Source organism: Meriones unguiculatus, chromosome 12, assembly GCF_030254825.1.
Source record: "Meriones unguiculatus strain TT.TT164.6M chromosome 12, Bangor_MerUng_6.1, whole genome shotgun sequence".
Lineage (NCBI taxonomy): Eukaryota > Metazoa > Chordata > Mammalia > Rodentia > Muridae > Meriones > Meriones unguiculatus.
Genome location: NC_083360.1, coordinates 74,278,767 through 74,297,054, shown reverse-complemented (window position 1 = coordinate 74,297,054; position 18,288 = coordinate 74,278,767).

Here is an 18,288-nt window from a genome sequence, read left to right as displayed (position 1 = left end):
TTCTTAGGAATGAGATTTTTTTTCCCAAGTGTTGAACTAGTTTTCTATTTCTGGTCTCCCCTGCTGAGGGTCTGTGCTTTCAGGAATAGATCTCCACTATTCAACTTGAGGGATCTGCTTGCTTCCTGGTGTGTTCCTATCAACTTTATTCATCCTGATTGTTGCATATGAATTTTAGTGTAAGCTTGGTTCAGTCTGTAAAAAAGGTTACTGGTTTATTAGAATTATTAGAATTGCAGTGAATTAGTAAATTAGCCTAAGGTAAATCCAGATCCTGGTGATGCAGAGATGTCTGACTCAAGGGCAGAAGGATCTCCTTCACTTGTGCAAGCTCATATCTATGTGTTAAGTATGTTTCATCATTTTCTTCACATACTTTGAGAATATTTCTGATTAAAGACTATGAAAATTTTGTGTTGGTGAAATGGCTCAGTAGGTAACATCACTTCTCACCAAACCTGATAACCTGAATTTAGTCCCTGGGCCTTACATGGTGGAAGGAGAGAACTGACTCCCACAAACTGTCCTTTGACCTCCACACACATATAACTAACTAAATAAATGTAATAAAAATTACATAACGTTAAACAAAGTCATTTATTTTTCTGATAAAAAAGATCATAATATATTTCTTAATTAACGAAGTTTATGAAAACTAAATGAAGTAAGCTGCAACATAAGTTGTATGAAAGCCCTATTGCCTGGCTCCTTCTCTTCAATCACCTTTTGCTTGGTCTTGGGAGGAGAAGAGCAGAACCAGCCTTCATGACAGTCTAGGAAGAAAATGACCCAGGCCAATTGGTTAGTCAGTTACTATGATGGAGTTAGCTCTCCCATGTTCCAGGGACTATGCTAGTTGCTGGTGATACAGTGGTGAGAAAAATCAAACAGGATTCCTGTTCTCATTAAACCTCTGGTTAATGGACACTGGCTGATAATCATACAGCTTTGTATCAAAGGCAAGTTGAAAGGCAATTAACAAACTAAGCCCTGATATTTGCCAGATTTTCACATTACCTAACTGAGCAAAGTAAAGACTTTTAATTCCAGAACAAAGATTAGCTTAACATTAGAAAGAAAGCATTGCCTACCAAGTATGAGAGCAAGAGCAAAGGGAAATGCCCAGAGGAGGGAAACAGGAGGGACTATGAAGGGACCCAGTGACTGATCTAGACCTGGAATCACAGTATCTAGGCCCTTGGCTGGCATGATTTCCAACATATACCCGTTGTCAATTCAGATTGCATCTGTGACTGCTGTCACTGCCATATCTATATCTATATCTATATCTATCTCTCTATATATATATCAGATTTTTAGCTGTCTATGCCAGTTGCCTCAGAAACACTGGTAAGAAAACAATAGTGCATTTCCAAGAAGGACCTGGTATCACTAGACTTCCTAAGTCACTACTGCAACTCAGTCCACAAAGAGGGCTACAGAACAAAACAGGGTGGATTGGTAAAATTGAGATGTGATTGAAAGTAAAAGTCATTCTAGCATTGGCTTAGTTTGGTTTTTAAAATTAAAGATACAAAATAGTCTGTTTTTCTGTATGACACTCCCAGACTGACTTCACTGACCTTTTCCTAATTTCTCCCTTTAAAATAAATGTTCTAGAATAGTCTTTGTAGGGTCTATACAAGGGACTGTTTTCTTCTTCCTCTTTTCTAATGGAACCCCCAGTTTTTATCTGAGCATATGACTGTCTGAAATAAAGAAGCTATTTCCTCTGATTCCAAGGAGGGAGCGCTAACTCTCTGCTGTGGTCAACAGAACTGGCATGCCCAGTTTTCACAAAGAAACACAGAGAGAGCTATGGACCATATGGCCTTTCTCTCTTTTTCTTTTTCCCTCTCCATTTGATTGTAATACAGGGCTGAAAATTGAAGCTACGTAAGTAAATGGAGACTAGAAACTGTTAGCCCTGCATCAGGGATGACAAAGGATGAGAGAGAGAGAGAGAGAGAGAGAGAGAGAGAGAGAGAGCTCATTAGTTAAGACAGCCTGCAGTTACTGTTCTTCCATAGGACTTGAGTTCAGTCCCTAGCAGCTACTTCAGGTTGTTCACAACTGCCATTTACCCCACTCTAGGCCAGATGATGCCCTCTTCTGGCTTCTTTAGGCATCCACCCACATGTGGCATTCATTCACATAGAGACAATACACAACACACACAAACATACACATACATAATGATAATTATTAAACAAATAAACTTGAGATGCCGTGAGCCTCACACAGTTTCTAGAGATCACTCTGACCGTTAGATGTAAGACTGGGGTGTCTCTCACAGTGACAGGAGGAAGTCTCACTACTACTGGCTCTTTGCTGTTAGGGCACCTGTATCTTGGCCCTGCCTAGCTAATTTTTATTCTTTCTGACTTTCATAATGTCAGTTCATTTTCTTTGAGGGATTACCCCTTTCTCCAAATCTTAGTACAAGTATCAATTAAGTTGCATTATTTTTAAGATGGACTAACTGAACTTTGAATTTGAATGAAATCTGGATCTTGGACAGTACAACTAAACATTAATTATGATTCCAGTGGTGTTTCAGAGGTGTTTGCGCCTTCCCCAATAAAGAACATTAGCCAAGAAGTGTAGGAAGGAGGCTAAAAATAGAAAAATCATAATTTATAGCAATCATAGTACTAGATCTAAGCAAGAGACATCAATGGAAGATGTTAAAACTACTAGGTGAAAAAAAGAAAGAAAGAGAACAGATCAGTCACCCAACCCAAAGCTTACACACAACTACATAGATATGATGCTACCTCCACAATGGTGAGGTCTGGTGGAGCCCATTCATTAGATGTTCAAATTCAACATCGTTAGTGATAGGGTAGCCTGTCAATCTGTGGAGTTCTGTGACTCATTAGAAAGGACTCTATGTCTCCTATGTAGTGTCCATACCAAAACAGAGCAGCCTGAAATGACTTGGGAAGGAATAACCAGGGACTCCAAACTGAGCGACATCTTGGATGTATACTCCATGAGGCACTATTATAGCAAACCAGAAATGAAGACAGGCAGAAAATCGAAATTCCATGGGGAATTTTGAAATGAGACTAAGAAAATATAAGAGTTAAAATGCATTATTCTTAATAGCATTGTAGATAAACAAAGCAGATATAAAGGGATGTTTGGTGATACTTGGGGAATTTGAATATAGACTATACACAAGATAGTAATTTTGTGTAAATATATGCTTTGTAAATGTTACATTTATATAGGAGAATATTCTAGTTTTTCTGTTCTTAGGATATCCATATTGAAGCCTTTGGGTCAAAGAATCATGTGGACTGTAATAAATATTGAAATCATCCAGTGAATACATTACAATGGATACACATATATTACACATATATTAGATGCAGGAAGAACCCACCATCATAGGATTCCAGGCCTTCTGCTCTGTTAAGAGTTGTCTCCAAGGCTGTTCAATGGCTTTGCACCTGCTCAATCTACTTAGCTCTTTAGAGTGCTTATCTTAGTTGACTTCACCATGACTTCTGTAGGATTGATTGTCTCTTTCTCAGTACCCTGTATATCTTGGTGACACAACTTTCCAATTCTCTATTGTTACCAAGCTCTTAACAAGTTGAGACCTTTACAGAGGTCATTCTGTCATGTCTGTGCTTCCTTCTGGTTAGTCTCCCTAACCTCAATAGTGTAGAACCCAAGTTCTTACCATGTGGAGTCAGCCTTCTTCTGCCTTTGGCTGTTTGGCATTTTATCTAGCTCTTTTCTCACTCAACTCCTTTACCATGTTTTGTCCCTATTCACAAGCCAGTCTAGATACGCACACAGCACCTGCTGCTTTGGGCATCAAGGCTGCTAGTCCAAAGTGGGCTTTCCCTTTGAAAGAGTTAGACTAACTTTGTAACCTATATGTCTTCTAAAGCCTATAGTTTTGAGTTTTAGGTCCAGGTTAAGCTAAAGCCTCTTAGTACCTTTCCAGAGAGTGAAGGAATGTGACCCTATCTGTGAGGACAGATATAAAAAAAGGGCAAGCAAGCAATGACCTTCACTCAGCAAAAGAAGGACCAGACCCTTGTCCTTGAGATAGCGTTTCTTAGCAACGAACCTAGACTTCTTCTGAGTAGCTTTTGACCTCCGGCCAAGAGCCCGCAGCCCTAATCTTCAAGGATGAGCTAACCACCCCCACCTTAAAGTGCAGCTGCATCTACACTTGGCAGGACTGGCCAAGCTTGAGCACCTAAGACTAACCATTATCTTACTTTATAGCTTCCTCATCCAATCCTAAATTGCCAAAACTAGAACTTCAAATCTCCCGCAATTTTTCTTTTAAAAACCTAAAGGTCTTTGTCTCCCGGTGCCACTCTTTGCTGACGGGCAGGGGTGACCCCGTTGTACAATGGTTAATAAACTTCTTGCTTTTGCAACGAGTCTTGGTCTGGGGGAGTTTCTGGGAAGGGCGCGATTGAACTCCTGAGCTGTGAGACCCCCGGTCTTACACCTTGACCTGCTGACCCACACTCCCTTCAAACTTCAGCTCAGTACCTTCTTCAGTGAGGTGTTTCCCAGTCTCCACCTAATCCAGAAGGTGCTGCCCCACTTCTTCCTCCTACCTGGCTTTAGTCCATCCTCTCCTGCAAGTAGCAAGCTAAGATCATTTTCTCTTCATCAGTCTTCCCACATGACTTGGGGACTTTCTGAAATTTGTGATGGTGTCTGCTTCATTCCCATGAAGTGGATCTGTCACAGAGGAGACACTTTTCATGGAAGAGAGAATGAGTGAGCTGAAGGCTTAACAATGGTAACCTAAAGGACACAGCAATGCTACTGATGACAAACCCTTATGGAGGACTAATTCTATCTCAAACATTGCACAAATCATGTTCTCTAAATTATTAAATTCCCAGAACAAGCGTGGGATATTAGTGCCAACAACAGACAATCAATCCTGACTTACTGCCACAGGTCTAAGCATTTTGCATGAACACTCATTAAGCTCACAATGCCATATGAATGATAATGCAAGTATTTTCTTTTGCTAATGAGACTGTTGAAACTTAATCTCCTGAGAGGTCATTTGCTGTAGGTCACACATCGAGTGGAGGGCCTAGGACTTCTCTCCCTAAAGTTAATGGCTAGACTCCAAACTCTTACCTCCTATTGTCCCTGTCAGTGTTTATAGCATGTGTAACCACACTGGATGGTCCATGCTCAGTGCAGTCAATGAATAGGTCTGAACTTTAGACACATTTGATGTGCACAGTCCTATGTGAACAAGAGGCCACGGTAACAGAGTGTTTGGTTGTGCCCCTTGAGAGATGGGCAACACATCAAAGCAACTTAGCAGGAACACAGAGACGTGACTGGGAGGGCTTTGGAAACACCATACGCTCTAGATTCCTAAGTTATAATCCTCACATGGTGCTTGAAATCCAGCCCTGCTGAAAGCAAATGACAGGCTAAATATTGCGTGATCACGCCCATGCAGAGGACCGGCTGCTACGGGAGTCTGACTCGCTGCTGCCTTCTGTGTCTGGATCCTTGCATATAGAACAAAGGAGAATCTGGGAAGCTAATGCTCTCTGGACATTCAGCCTGGATGCTTGAATCACAGGGGGCCTGAGGCTTGCGGTTGTGGTCCCCAACTGCAGAAACTTTGGAAACTAAAGACAAGAGTGAAGGAACTGAGACACATATGTAGTGACAATGTCTATATCTCTCAACTTGGGGCTTGGATTCATGCTCTGAGATTTATTCTGTGTGTGAGCTTGGACAAATGACTCAGCCTTCTCTAGACCTCAGTTTTATCATCAATAAACAGGAGCAACAGTTTCCACCTCACAGGCTTGAGAGAATGAATGATAATATTACTGTGATGCTCTCAGAAGAGCAGAACACATTTATTGGCTACATCTCATGCCAGGCACGACTTGAAGAATTTTAAAACGTGTTATCAGTTCCCCCAACCCTCCTAAGTACTCTATGAGAAATGTAGATGAAAATCAACGTGCTCTCCTGGGACACAAGGGTCACAGAACCACGGCTGGAAACGTTCAGTACATCCACTGCTCGCAAACAGTGCTCTTCTTGGGAAAGCCACGTCTGACCTGGATACCAGCTGCTTGCCTCTGCCTCTGAGGACTCAGCACAAGGTGGGGAGCAAACTCACTGAGAATCCACACAGATGCTTTTCTTAGCTTTTCCAAGTACTGCTGAATTCCCCCAGGCAAATTAGACGGTCCTCTGAACTACAGGTTTCTCATTTACATCAGCGGGAATAATCAGTTGAACTAAGTGGGAGCAATGAAGATTAACTGAGATAAGATCTGCTTTAGTAAATGCTCAGTAATGAAGTTTTTATTGTCATTACTATCGCTTTGATTGAGTTGCCCACATCTAGGCAGTCCAGCTCCACCCTCACTTCAGACCAGCTTTGCCTGTCTCGGACCATTTACACTCTCCAGGAAAAAAGAAAAAAGAAAGAAAAGAAAAGCCGTGCACACCGGGAATTTATGCAGAAGCAGAGGAAGCAATTCACAGGGAACATTCCAGAACAAACAGGTAGGATGCTGAAACACCTTGAACCGAATCTTTGTGTTTGTGGTGCCTCTAAACTAGCTAATCTCTGCTCTGTGGAGCCCTGGTTTTCATCGGCCACATTTCCACACTCTCACCCTTCCTTTCTTTGTTCTAGACCAAATTTCTCATTTAAACATACAACCTTTTCAACAAGCCAAAGTGATTCCACCAGCCAACTGGTTCTTGTAGAAGAGTTTAGTTCCACCAATCTCAGGCTTCCTCATAACAGCACAGTAGACCCACCCCTGGCTTGTCTGTGGCAGGTGGGAGAACTGGCCCACCTAGAGGTCATGAAAGCCAAAGAGCTGGCCTCACCCCTGAAATTCTGGAGAGTGAGCAGGCCCCACATCTCACTTGGGCACAGAGTAGAGTTTGTCCTGGTGAAGTGGGATCAGGTAAGCTGGCACTGTGGGTGTGAATGCAGGAGCACTGGCCCCACTCTTGCTAGCTGTAAGAGCTGGCAGAATTGGGGGGTTCTGGGGAGCTGAGCCTGGAGGGCTAAACCTTGTGATGTGGGTACAGAAGAGCTGGCAGGCTGGCCAACTCAGTTACCACTCAGGCCCGGATCCAGAGCTTTGAGTTGGCCCACCCCAACATCTACCCCGTCTATGAATTGCTGGAGTAAGTAAAGGGGCCTGGGCCTACAGATCCAAAGCTGCAAGATCTCCATGACATCGGGCAACAACAGAATATTGCAGAGGAGTCCGGAGAGGATCCTTTATTGACAGTGTAACACTAGAAGCCTGGAACCAGACCAATGACTCACTGCCTTGAACATTTACAAGTAAAGAAGTGTGGACAAAAGAGCATACTGTGACTGTGGCGTCCATAGTGAGATTTTTTTGTTTTGTTTTGTTTTTGGGTTTTTATTGTTTTGTATTTTCTCTTTTTCTTTTTTGTATTAGTATTTTCAAATGTTATTTCTATTTTTTTTTGTTTTCTTTTGGAGAAGACGTTGCAAGGGTAGAGAGTGTATATGAAGTGATGGAGAGATGAGTGAGATTTGGGTGCATGATGTGAAATTTACAAAAAAAATCAACAAAGAGTTAAAAAAAAATGCCACACAGTGGAAAAGTGTCCCAATAAGTATAGCTCTCTCTATCTCACTCTGCCCCCGACCCATACTGCTAATGCTCTAGAGCATGAAGCAAAAGCCTACCAAGGAAGTGGAGAATATATTATTGTTTCCATTTATATTTACTTAGGAAAGCAGCTTTTTGACTGACTTCGACTGTCAAAGGCATTTTGCTGAAAGGGAAAAGTCACCAATTGTGCATCACAAGTGCAAAACATTCTAGAAACAAGGTGCACTGCAGAGTGGCTTCTTCGTGACTGGAAAATGGCTGCCACTCTTGGATAAGACTTCGCTGAGTCCCTTGACTGTTTTTGTTTTTGTTTTTGTTTTTTCTGCTATGTGTGCCATCTAAGACCCTCCTCTACAACCAAGGAGTCCTCCCTGTTGGTCAGCAAACCAATGCGTAGGTCATTATTCAATATCAGTCTACTCACCCTCATCCAAATCTTTGTCCAGTCAATTCTAACTCAGGTCATCTTCCCTTATTAGTTGCTAATATTTTAAATATGTTCCTGACCCCACCTTCCTTCCTCCTTTTTCACAATGGGAAAGGAAAGAGTTCTATCTATTTTTAAACACTGGCCCTTGATTTTTGTGAAGAAAAAGAAATGGACATAGTCAAAGAGGCCAAGGGAAGGTAATAAATTTATGACAAGAGGTGGAGATTGGTCTGCATAAAACAAGAGGAGGGTCTGGGAAGATGGCTCGGTGCACAAGAACGCTTGTTGCACAAGCAGACCTGAGTTCAGCACCCATATAAAAACACAGGTGCTACCTGTGACCCCAGTGTCAGGTGTTTGATAAATCCCTGGCTCTTCTCAGGGTGTTTCATCAGAACTCACCTCACAGATTTGGGGCATTCCTCAGATCTCGTTCAATGCCTTCTTATCTACCCAGACGTCATCTTCCAACCCAAGTCAACCCCTCTCTGGAGCAGACCATGACCAGTAACTGCCTTGGCCACACATTTGAGATCTCTAAGGGTCACAAAGCTCTAAGTGGGGTAATCCTCCGTCTCACCTGGGGACACCACTGTGAACTGTCTTCTCAGAGCCCTGCTTCCACCTTCGTCCTTTTGTGAGGCATTTACTCCACAGCCCTCTCTCAGACATCCTGCCTGCTTAACACTTGAGACTGTGACTGTATCACAGAATCCTCTAATAACCTAAAAGCTTAGGAAGGGCAGGACGCTGGCCCTATCTATTCTTAAGTCACCAGTGGTCTGTGCGTCTGTGTGTGTATTTGTTTGTTTGTTTTGTTTTGCTTTGGTTTGTTATTTTGGTTCTCTGATAGTAGATACAAGGAAGTGTTAACTGTTCAATGAAAGAAGACTACCTGTGACCCTCTAGGATGGTAATTATACCAGTCAGACCCATCAGCTCAAACACCCAATTATTGCTGTTCCCATTTTGCAGATGAGTAAAATAAGTCACCTGATGGCTCTAGGTTCCTCCTGAGGTCACATATTTAGGGGTGGACCTGGCTTATACTCACTTCCCACTGCTGCTTACATCCATGTACCTATCTATCTCTCGCCCTCCAACGTATTACACAGGGATAGAAAAGCAATCAGTGAGGAATTTGTTTTTCACAAGACTGGAGTCCCCACAGAATATTTCTGGTGAAGAAATGTCTGTTTTGAGAGTGTGGCATATTAAGGGTACCAGGTTGTCAAAGCTCCCTGGAGAATTCTGAAGCATGGGTTGAGTTCTGGGGCCACTGATGTGGACGGCAGTTGTTGACACACTGAAGACAGTTTGGTAAGTGTATTTCAGAGGCCCTGGGCCTTCCCGACAGTCTGGAATGGCCACCTTGGCAGGGAAAGAGAGCTGTCAAACCTCTATCCTTTTTCAGGGTCTGGGGCTAGAGCTCTTTGAGCTGCTCTTTGAGCTGCACTTCCTGAGATCTGGCAAGGAATCTGCCTGGGCCTGGGGAGCCACATACCTAAAACAGGCATTCAGGGATTCCTCAGGAAGTGGAAGTTGGGGGAGGCACCGGAAAGGGGAGGGGAAAGCCATCAGGGAGGAGGCGCGCGAAACCCCCTCCCTCAAAGCATTGTGCTTTGCTTCCTCCAACAGGATGCCTGGAGCAACACAGAAGGGGACTCATTTGTCTTCATTCGAAGCACAATAACTTGCCCCTGGCGTTTTTTCTTGGGCTTTGCTCAGAGCAACAGGATGTGGGTTCTGCCAAGAAAGAAGGGAGGAGGCAGGCCAGAAAAATGACAGGAGCTGCGATTGTCTTAAGCCCCCCAGCCTGACCGTGGACCTGAGGACTGTCTGGACCCAGCTGGGCACAGTGTGCAGCTGCAGGGGAATCAACTGTAAGCTACATAACTCTGAGAGGCTGAGATATAATTGCTGGCCATCCGAGTGGCCTTCCACCAGCTTTTTACCTTAATCTAGTTTGCTGTGAGCATTTAGAAAGAACAACAAATGATTTAAGAGTGGAGCTTTCTTTTCTTCTTTTCTTTCCGTTCCTTTCTTTTTCTTTTTTCTTTTCTTTTCTTTTCTTTCTTTCTTTTTTTTTTTTTTTTCCTTTTACCCTTAAGTGTTAAAATGAAGAATACGTGCTTTGGAATTAAAAAACAACAAAAACAAAACACCAAACTTGTTTTGCAGTTTAGATATTTTTTTTGTGCTCACCCAAGAAAGACGTACAACTCCAAAACTCCCCTTTTTACTCTCTACCTCCTCTGACCCCTCCACATATGTGCTGTAGGGCTGTGTGGAAGAAGCTTACAGGGGCGAAGACAGGGAGGCGTGACTTAGCTTGCAAAACTGGGATCAATATTACACTCTGCTACAAAGAAATAGAAAAGGTCAACGAACTTCAGTGAATGTTTGCTTTTGTTATGAACTCCATGTATATGGCAGAAGCTTTGCGTGGGGTGAATCTCTCAAAGCTAATCCAGAAACTCACAATTCAATGGGTCCTCTACTGAGTAGCACACCACCAAGAGGGTTAGAATCATCCAAATCTGAAGAGCCAGAGTCCAGAAGACCCAGGGACCTTCCTGAAGAGTGGTTATTCTGGCCAAGCAGGTGGGAGGGTAGAGCGAAGAAAGGAAGTCAGAGGTTGCCTCCCTTGATGGGACTAGTTAGTTGCTAAAGAGAATTGTATTCCTTGTAGATTAACATTGTAGTTTTTCTTCTAAACCTATTCAAAAAACAATCACAATTTTTATTATATTTTACTTAATGTTTGAGTTGTGTGTGTGTGGTATATATCTCACAATGCATGTGTAGAAGTCAGAAGATAACTTGTGGGAGTCAGTTCTCTCCTTCCACCGTGTGGGATCTAGAGATCAAACTCAGGTCAGGCTGGATGGCAAGTGCCCTAATCTGATAAGCCATCTCGAAAGCCCAAGATCATCATTATTAAACAGCATACTGATGTCTCTCTCTGTTTTCTGCTTTTAACCCAGAGGTGTGATGCAGAGATAAAGCAGTACCAGGACAGGACCTGAAGGGTCCTGGAATAAGAATGTGAAAGAAAAGAGGTTCCTAACCCTGAAACGCTCCCACCATTTGACTGCACAGTCTTGGATCAAGTACTCTCACTAGGTACCTCCTAGTGATGCTTTTGGAGATTTCTCAGAAGAGGTGAGAAACTAGAAGGGTAAGGGACACTGAGGAATATGGGAGACAGAAAGGTAGAGGCAGCCACCTCTTGCCAAGTATGTTCTGTCGGGCATGTTACACATGCTTTATCTCAGTTCTGGCAGGGCTCAGAACACAGTACCCCAAAGTATAGTACTTTGGCATGCTCAGTACTTTGAACTGAAGGAGCCTCTGAGTCCTCGGAAGTGAAGTTTCTCTATTCTCTCAAAGTACATCATGGAGAGCAGACTTCCTCTTCTCCAAGGCTAGGGGAACTTGAGTACCCTTCCTCAAGGGCAAGCCAGAAAACTAAGGAGGATTGCTTTCTCCCTGCTCACCTCTTTTTACAAAACTGTTCTCTATACCTGGGCAGAAGGCTTATTGAACAGAATCTTCATTTCCCTGGACTACCACCACCGTTTTGTCCAATCAAATTTCTCCACAGCTGTCTTTTCCTCATTCAACTGAATGAGGAAAAATGGACAACCTCTGGGACTAGAGAAATGGTTCTGTGACTGAAACCACTTCTTGCTCTTCCACATGACCCAAGTTCAGTTCCCAGCATTCACATTGGCTGGCTCACAATTGCCTATAACTTCAACTCCAAGGGATCTGATGCCCTCTTCTGGCCTACACAGGCCCAACCCCAATCATATAAATATACATTATACATACATAGACACGTACATACACACAAATACAAAATAAATCTTAAAAAAAAAAAAAAAACATTTCCTGGTCTTTAGGTTTTTATTCCTGAAGGCTCCTGTGTCAAATAAAACTTGGATTGTATTAAATCCATTTTGCTTTTCTCTTGCTCACCTAGCTTCTACCACTCATATGAGGAGGCATGTTATACCCTTCCTGTCCCTGCCATCTTTATCATCAAGGTGAAAATCAAGATTCTGGGATGATGGTGGTTGCTAGCTAAAGTAAAGCCTGTGCACCTGTAGCCTGGGCCTTGCCTTGAAGTTTCATTAGAAAGGCAGAACCCTACCCACAACCTTCCAGAGTTGGAATAATGAGAACCACATGCATTTCACATCTACTTTAAGGTCCAAATCTAGGAGATATCACTTACAGTCAAACCTGGGTTCAAATTCTAGGCCTTACTATTGACAAATGGAGACCTTGAGACACTTTCTGCATTCCTTTGGGATTTCTCTCCTTGTGACTAAAACCTAGGTAGGCGATTCTCTTTGAACAGCGTTGGAGAAGTAAGTGAGCTCAAGTTCCCTTCCAAGCTGAAACTCAGCAATCTATGACATGTATATCCTTTTCTCCATGTTTTCTTCCCTGGAACTTTTTTTCTCTTAAAAGTGTGCACTCTATAGAATCTGTTCTCTGGTAGAAAGAAAATGCTTTGGCACACGAAGCACAGCCATTGGGTCTGTGTTTCCCAGTATGGTCATCACCGGCTGAGTATGGACACTTATATTAAAAGTAACTAAATAAAACAGAAAAAAATCAGTTTTATTGTCACACTAGCCACACTGTAAGTGCTCGGAAGCCACAAGTAGCTGGTGAATGGGGTAGGGCCAGCGCTGAGACAGACTATGTCATCCTGTAGAGAGTTCCGGTTGCTAACATGACCTTAGGTACCCGTGATTTCACCTGCACTTTTGCTAAGCCATAGCCAGCTGTGTACATGTACACAGTAGGAACTCAGCAAGTGTTCCATGTCTTAAATGCTGCATCTTCGTGTACAAAACACGGAATTGGCCTGAGAATCCCAAAGCTTGTTTCCTGTGCCCGATCTGCCTACCTTGAGTAGGTTATTTGCTTTCTATGAACTTCAATTTTACCTTCTACAAACTTAAAAACAATAAAGCAATAATATATCACATTAAGTACTTTGTATTTGTTTTGAGAATTGCATTAACATTATAACATATAGGGAAATTAGCTCCTTTTTTTTTTTTGACAGTCTCACATATTTATTTCGCAGGTTGACCTTTCAAACTCTTTGTGTAGTAGATAGTGCCCTTGAACTCATGATACTCCTGTTTCTATCTTCTGAGTCCTGGGATTATGAGCATGAGGCAGCCAACCCAGTTTTTAAAGTACTAGAGATGAAACCCAAGGTCTCGAATACTAGGCAAGCCCTCTGCAAACTGAGCTACATCCCTAGCCTGAGGATTCTAAAACTGAAAGTTCCAAAACTCAGAAGCCAGTTTACTGCTAGGCAGACAATAGCAATCGGTTAATCTATTTACGGGTTCCTTTCGATTATAAAAATGACACAGTCCTGTGCAAGCCTGAGAATGGAGGGAACCAGGATTCCCCACACTGCCACAAACAGCAGCAAAGTAAGGAAGAGTACAGACGCTGGAATCAGCTGTACCTCGGCTGTATCCTAAGGCCGTCACTTGATTTCTGTGTGAACCTGAGGAAAGCCCTCATTTCTCTGAGATCCAGTTTCCCTCTCGTCAGCAAAACAAAACAAACCAACAAAAACGATCACTCTAGTACAAGTGGCCGTGTCATGTGCCATGATGGTTAACCTAATGAAGCTTGGCATGGTGAGTACTCAGAACCCTGCTGGAAGTTAATTTGGGAGCAGGGTCACCCCTTAGGGAGCCTGGGATCAGAATATTCACCACCAAGGCATGTGCCAAAAGACAGGTGACTTGCCCAGGGGCCATCCGGTTCCTCATTATGACTCCCACAGTCTTAGCCACAGACTTGTGTGTCTCATAAATAACGGCGGGCGCAGACTGGTTAGAGAGTGTGCGTCAACTCTCCTACCCCTGCTGAGATGAAGCCACCGACCCAGCAAGTTCCCTAAAACACAAACTAGTCCTCAGCGCCAAAGAAGGGTTTGGCAGCGCTCTGGTAAGAAAGTAAGAGAGGGGGAAATGAAAGGGGGAAAAAATGTCCGCTGTTGCTGAGACAGCTCTGTATTTAGACAATTAAATTTGGAAAAGTAAGACAGTTCCTGTAATCACCTCCCACACCCCCTACTGGGAGAACAAAAGGTTTTGTTGAAAGTATTCATGCGGATATTAATACCGACACTTTAATGAGCCCCTCAGCAAACTCGTCAGCGGGAACTTCAGCCGGCCACGCTGCTGAAGTGGGAAGGGTACAAAGGCGTATCTCCAAACATTAGTCACTTGCAGGTTAACCCCACAGTCACGTAGCTGCCTACACCTAACGGCTGATTCACAACTATTCCTTGACACTATTGTGGTTAAAGGAGGCAGATCAGCATGGAAAGTACGGAGGAGGAAGCCTTTACTTTTATGAAAGATCTTGACATCTGAGGAGAGTTTCGAGGCAACTGGGGTTATTAGGGTTGATGGTGGCAGAATTTCTAGTAGTGCCCAACTCTTGTAGTGGGTCAGGCAGAATAGTGAGCAATGTCCCTATCCTACTGGGCTGAGTGCTGGCGGTGGGGGGGGGTAGGAGGAGGAAGGGCGATGTATTTATAATGCCTATTTAATAGTCGAGGAAACTGATACATATATCTATGTATGTATACATGTATATATATATGTATATATAAAATCATTCCTTAGTCACTATATATGTGTGAAATATATATGACCTTTGTTAGTCATTTTGTGTGTGTGTGTGTGTTTTTCTCCTCTTGGAAAAGTTCACATAAGAGGCTAGAACTCAATCCTCAGGCCTACTGTTGTGGCTGTTTCCCCTTTTCTTCTTTGTACATGCTGATTTAGACAAATAACATGGTCTAAGGATGAAAGAAAATAGGTTCATAAATCTGAATGAGAGACTATAGTCCCGGCTACTCGGGATGGGATGGGTACTTAGGGAGATTACAAATTCAAAGCCAATCTGGGAAATTTAATGAGGTCCTGTCTCAAAAGAAAAAGAAGAAAAGGGGGGAGGGGATGCTGGGGATGCAGCTCACTGGTAGAGTACTTGCCAGGAATGAACAAGGCTATAGATTCAATTTCCAGGATGGGAGGAGGGGTAAAAAAAGAAAAAGAGAAACCAGACTTAGTTGGATTCCTCACTCTCATACTTAACCCCTAGCTACAAAGTGAAGCAATCTGTGACTCAGTTTCTTCGCCTTTAAAATGGAGCTGATGTTCCTTATTTCACTGAGTTACTGTGATGCTCAAAATAATATGTCTGTGTGCTTCCTGAAACCCATGAGGAACTCAGTAAAGCTGGCCTGCTTCCCTCCTCCCTTCCTTCCATACTTCCTGGTTTAGTCCTTGAAACAACTCATTCAATATTCTCATTCTACCAAGGAGGAGTGAGAGGCTGAGAAAGGGGAAATAAGAAGCTGCAGGTTGCCCAGCAAGTCAGTGTCTTCACCGAAGTCCAAATACAGATCTGCCTTTCTCCAAAGATTGAGACTGTCCGTTATGGGTAAACAGGAGAGGGCAAGGCTGAGGGGCCAGAATGGACTGAGCATTTTTCAGTCTTCTTTGGCTGCTCCACTGGAGGGCTGTTGAGAAAATTATCCCAATCATGTTAATGAGCAATTGAGTGAGGACTTTCTCTGGGGAAAGATAGCCAACAAAAGCTCTGGTTAGGGCTGGCAGCCAAGAGCTGAGAGTTATCACAGCTGGTACTACCGAGGGGCTCTTGGCTGGAATAATCGACCCAATTGCCTCCCCATGGGAGTGAATGGGGGGAGCTCATAAATTGTAACCATATAGCTTATGGAAAGTGGCTCCTGCACTCCCTGGTGAAGCTCTTTCAAGACCATCTGGTGCTGAGCACTATCCTTGCAAAAGCTGAGTGTGGACTAGTTCAGGGAAGGCAATGTTTTGATGTTGGTTGGTTTAGCAGAGTCAGAACTGGAATCCAGCCCCCATCAGTGCTGAGCATGGGGCATGGGATACAGCTCCCAACCACTCAGAGCCTTGGCTCTTCTTGTATGAAAATGAGTTAACAGGATTCATGTTACCACAAAGGGACTGGGCAGGTAAAAAGAGAGATGTTTGTTTGCTTGCTTGCTTTTGGTACTGAGAATGGCCCAGGGTCATAAATGTATTGGGCTATAAAGCTGCAGGCCTGAAGATTAATGAAAGATCTTAATAGAGGGCCTGGACACAGTAGGCATTCCCCAACTTGAGTGTTCTTCTGGTAGAGGAGGGGAAGGGAATGGAGAGAAAAACATAGTCCTCACAAAAAAATGAATTGATTGGCATTTCCCTAATGGGAAATGACAGTCTCCCAACTCAAAGACTGGTAGATTTTAGTAAGCAAAAAAAAATATTTTTTTTCCTGGTGGCATAAGCCTACTTTCATCTATTTGGTATCTGTCTCACCCACTACTCCTCTTCTACAGAAATGTATTTCCTCTTTTTCCTCTCAATCTCAGTCCCTTTATTAAGCACTTCTACTATCTCATTTAACAGTAACAATGATTGAGTGATCTGTACCACCAGAGTTGGGAAAAAAGCAAAACAAAGAAATAATATGTCAGGCAGAAGGAAGTTACATCACCCAATAAACCCAGAAGCAGAATTTGAAAGGGCCATGGGTTAAGGGGGAACAAACGAGATTATTACATAGATCAAGGTTCTTGGTTCAGGACTACAGTTAGCATATGTATTAGTTTATTTTGTCAGAAGCAACTTAAGGAGAAGATGTTGATTTAGAGGTAGAGAAGTCACGGCAACTGGTTACATTACAACCATTTGCTCGGGAAGAAGGAAGAGATGAATGCTGGTGCTTAGCTCATTTTATTCAGTTCGGGATCCCAGTCCACGGGGCAGTGCCACCCATATTTAAGTAGGTCTTCCTTCCCCAGTTAAGTTTCTCTGGAAATGCCCTCACAGCCATCCAGAGTAATGCCCTAGGTGATTTCAAATCCAGTCAGGTTGACAGTGAAGATTGGCCATGCCAGCCTGTGAGCATTTTATAGATAGAAGCTGTAAGGATATCAAATATGAGTCTTTTCTAGGAAATACTATAAAACTTGTGTTTAGGACAAAGAATTAAAATCTTATTTTTAAATCTCTCCCATCTTATAAGACTTTTATGCAAATGTTTTAATCCTACCCACCCAGTAAAATCTTTCTTTACACAGAGGCTCGCCCGGTGCTCTAAGCTAGGAATTTGCTCCTTGGAGCAGTAAGCCTTCTCTTCTAGAAGCAGTAACCCCTTCTGCCTTCTTCCATTTCCTGTGTACCATTATCTTCAGACTCTGAATAAGACTGAATAAGGCCCCAGCCAATGGGAAAAAGACACAGCCACCACCCGAGTTAGAGTAAAAACAAAATGCACTTCCAACCTCAGTGTGTTGGCACTTTTTAAAAGTGATTTTATTATTTATCTTATGTGTATGAATGCTCTATCTGCATATGCACCTGCATGCTAGAAGAGGGCTGATAGATGGTTGTGAGCCACCGTGTGGGTTGCTGGGAATTGAACTCAGGACCTCTGGGAGAGCAGAGTGCTCTTAACCACTGAGCCATTTCAAAGCACACTCTCTGGTCTGGATCAAGGGTGAAGTTTGTTTTGTCCAGGTATTTCAGCCCTAGTGGTCCCTCTGCAATCCCAAACCTTTTTCTGGCAGTACTCAAATTCAGCCTTCTGTTGCTCAGATCAGAAATGGTGGAGACAACAATAAGTTTCAAAGTTACGCCCCTCCCCACCCCCTTGAGTGAACAAATTTTATTCAAAGCCTTAAAGATTAAGGAGGAAAAAGGACCAGCTTGGGTATCATAGTAGGAAAGCTCAGGTAAGTATACCATCCTCAGGAAGGAACAAACACAAACCAGATAAAATTCAAATTATCTAGAAACTGCTCCAAGTGATGCAAATTAACTTTATCATTTCATCATACCGGCCCTTTTAATGATATGAAAAGAGGAATTCAGAGCAAAGATATGCAAAACCTAATGAAAACACAATTCTCTTAAATCTTTGAAACTTTTCTTTTTAGGATATACTTGAGCTGATATTTTTTTTTTAATTGCAAACTGTATTATCATTGACTTAATCCCTCAAGCACGCTATTAATAGTAACAAAAAGTAATATAGCTTTTCAACTAGAATCGCTTAGGTTGAAGGAGAAATTAAGTACTAAAAGGAGTTTGTTTTTTTATTTCAAATATCAGT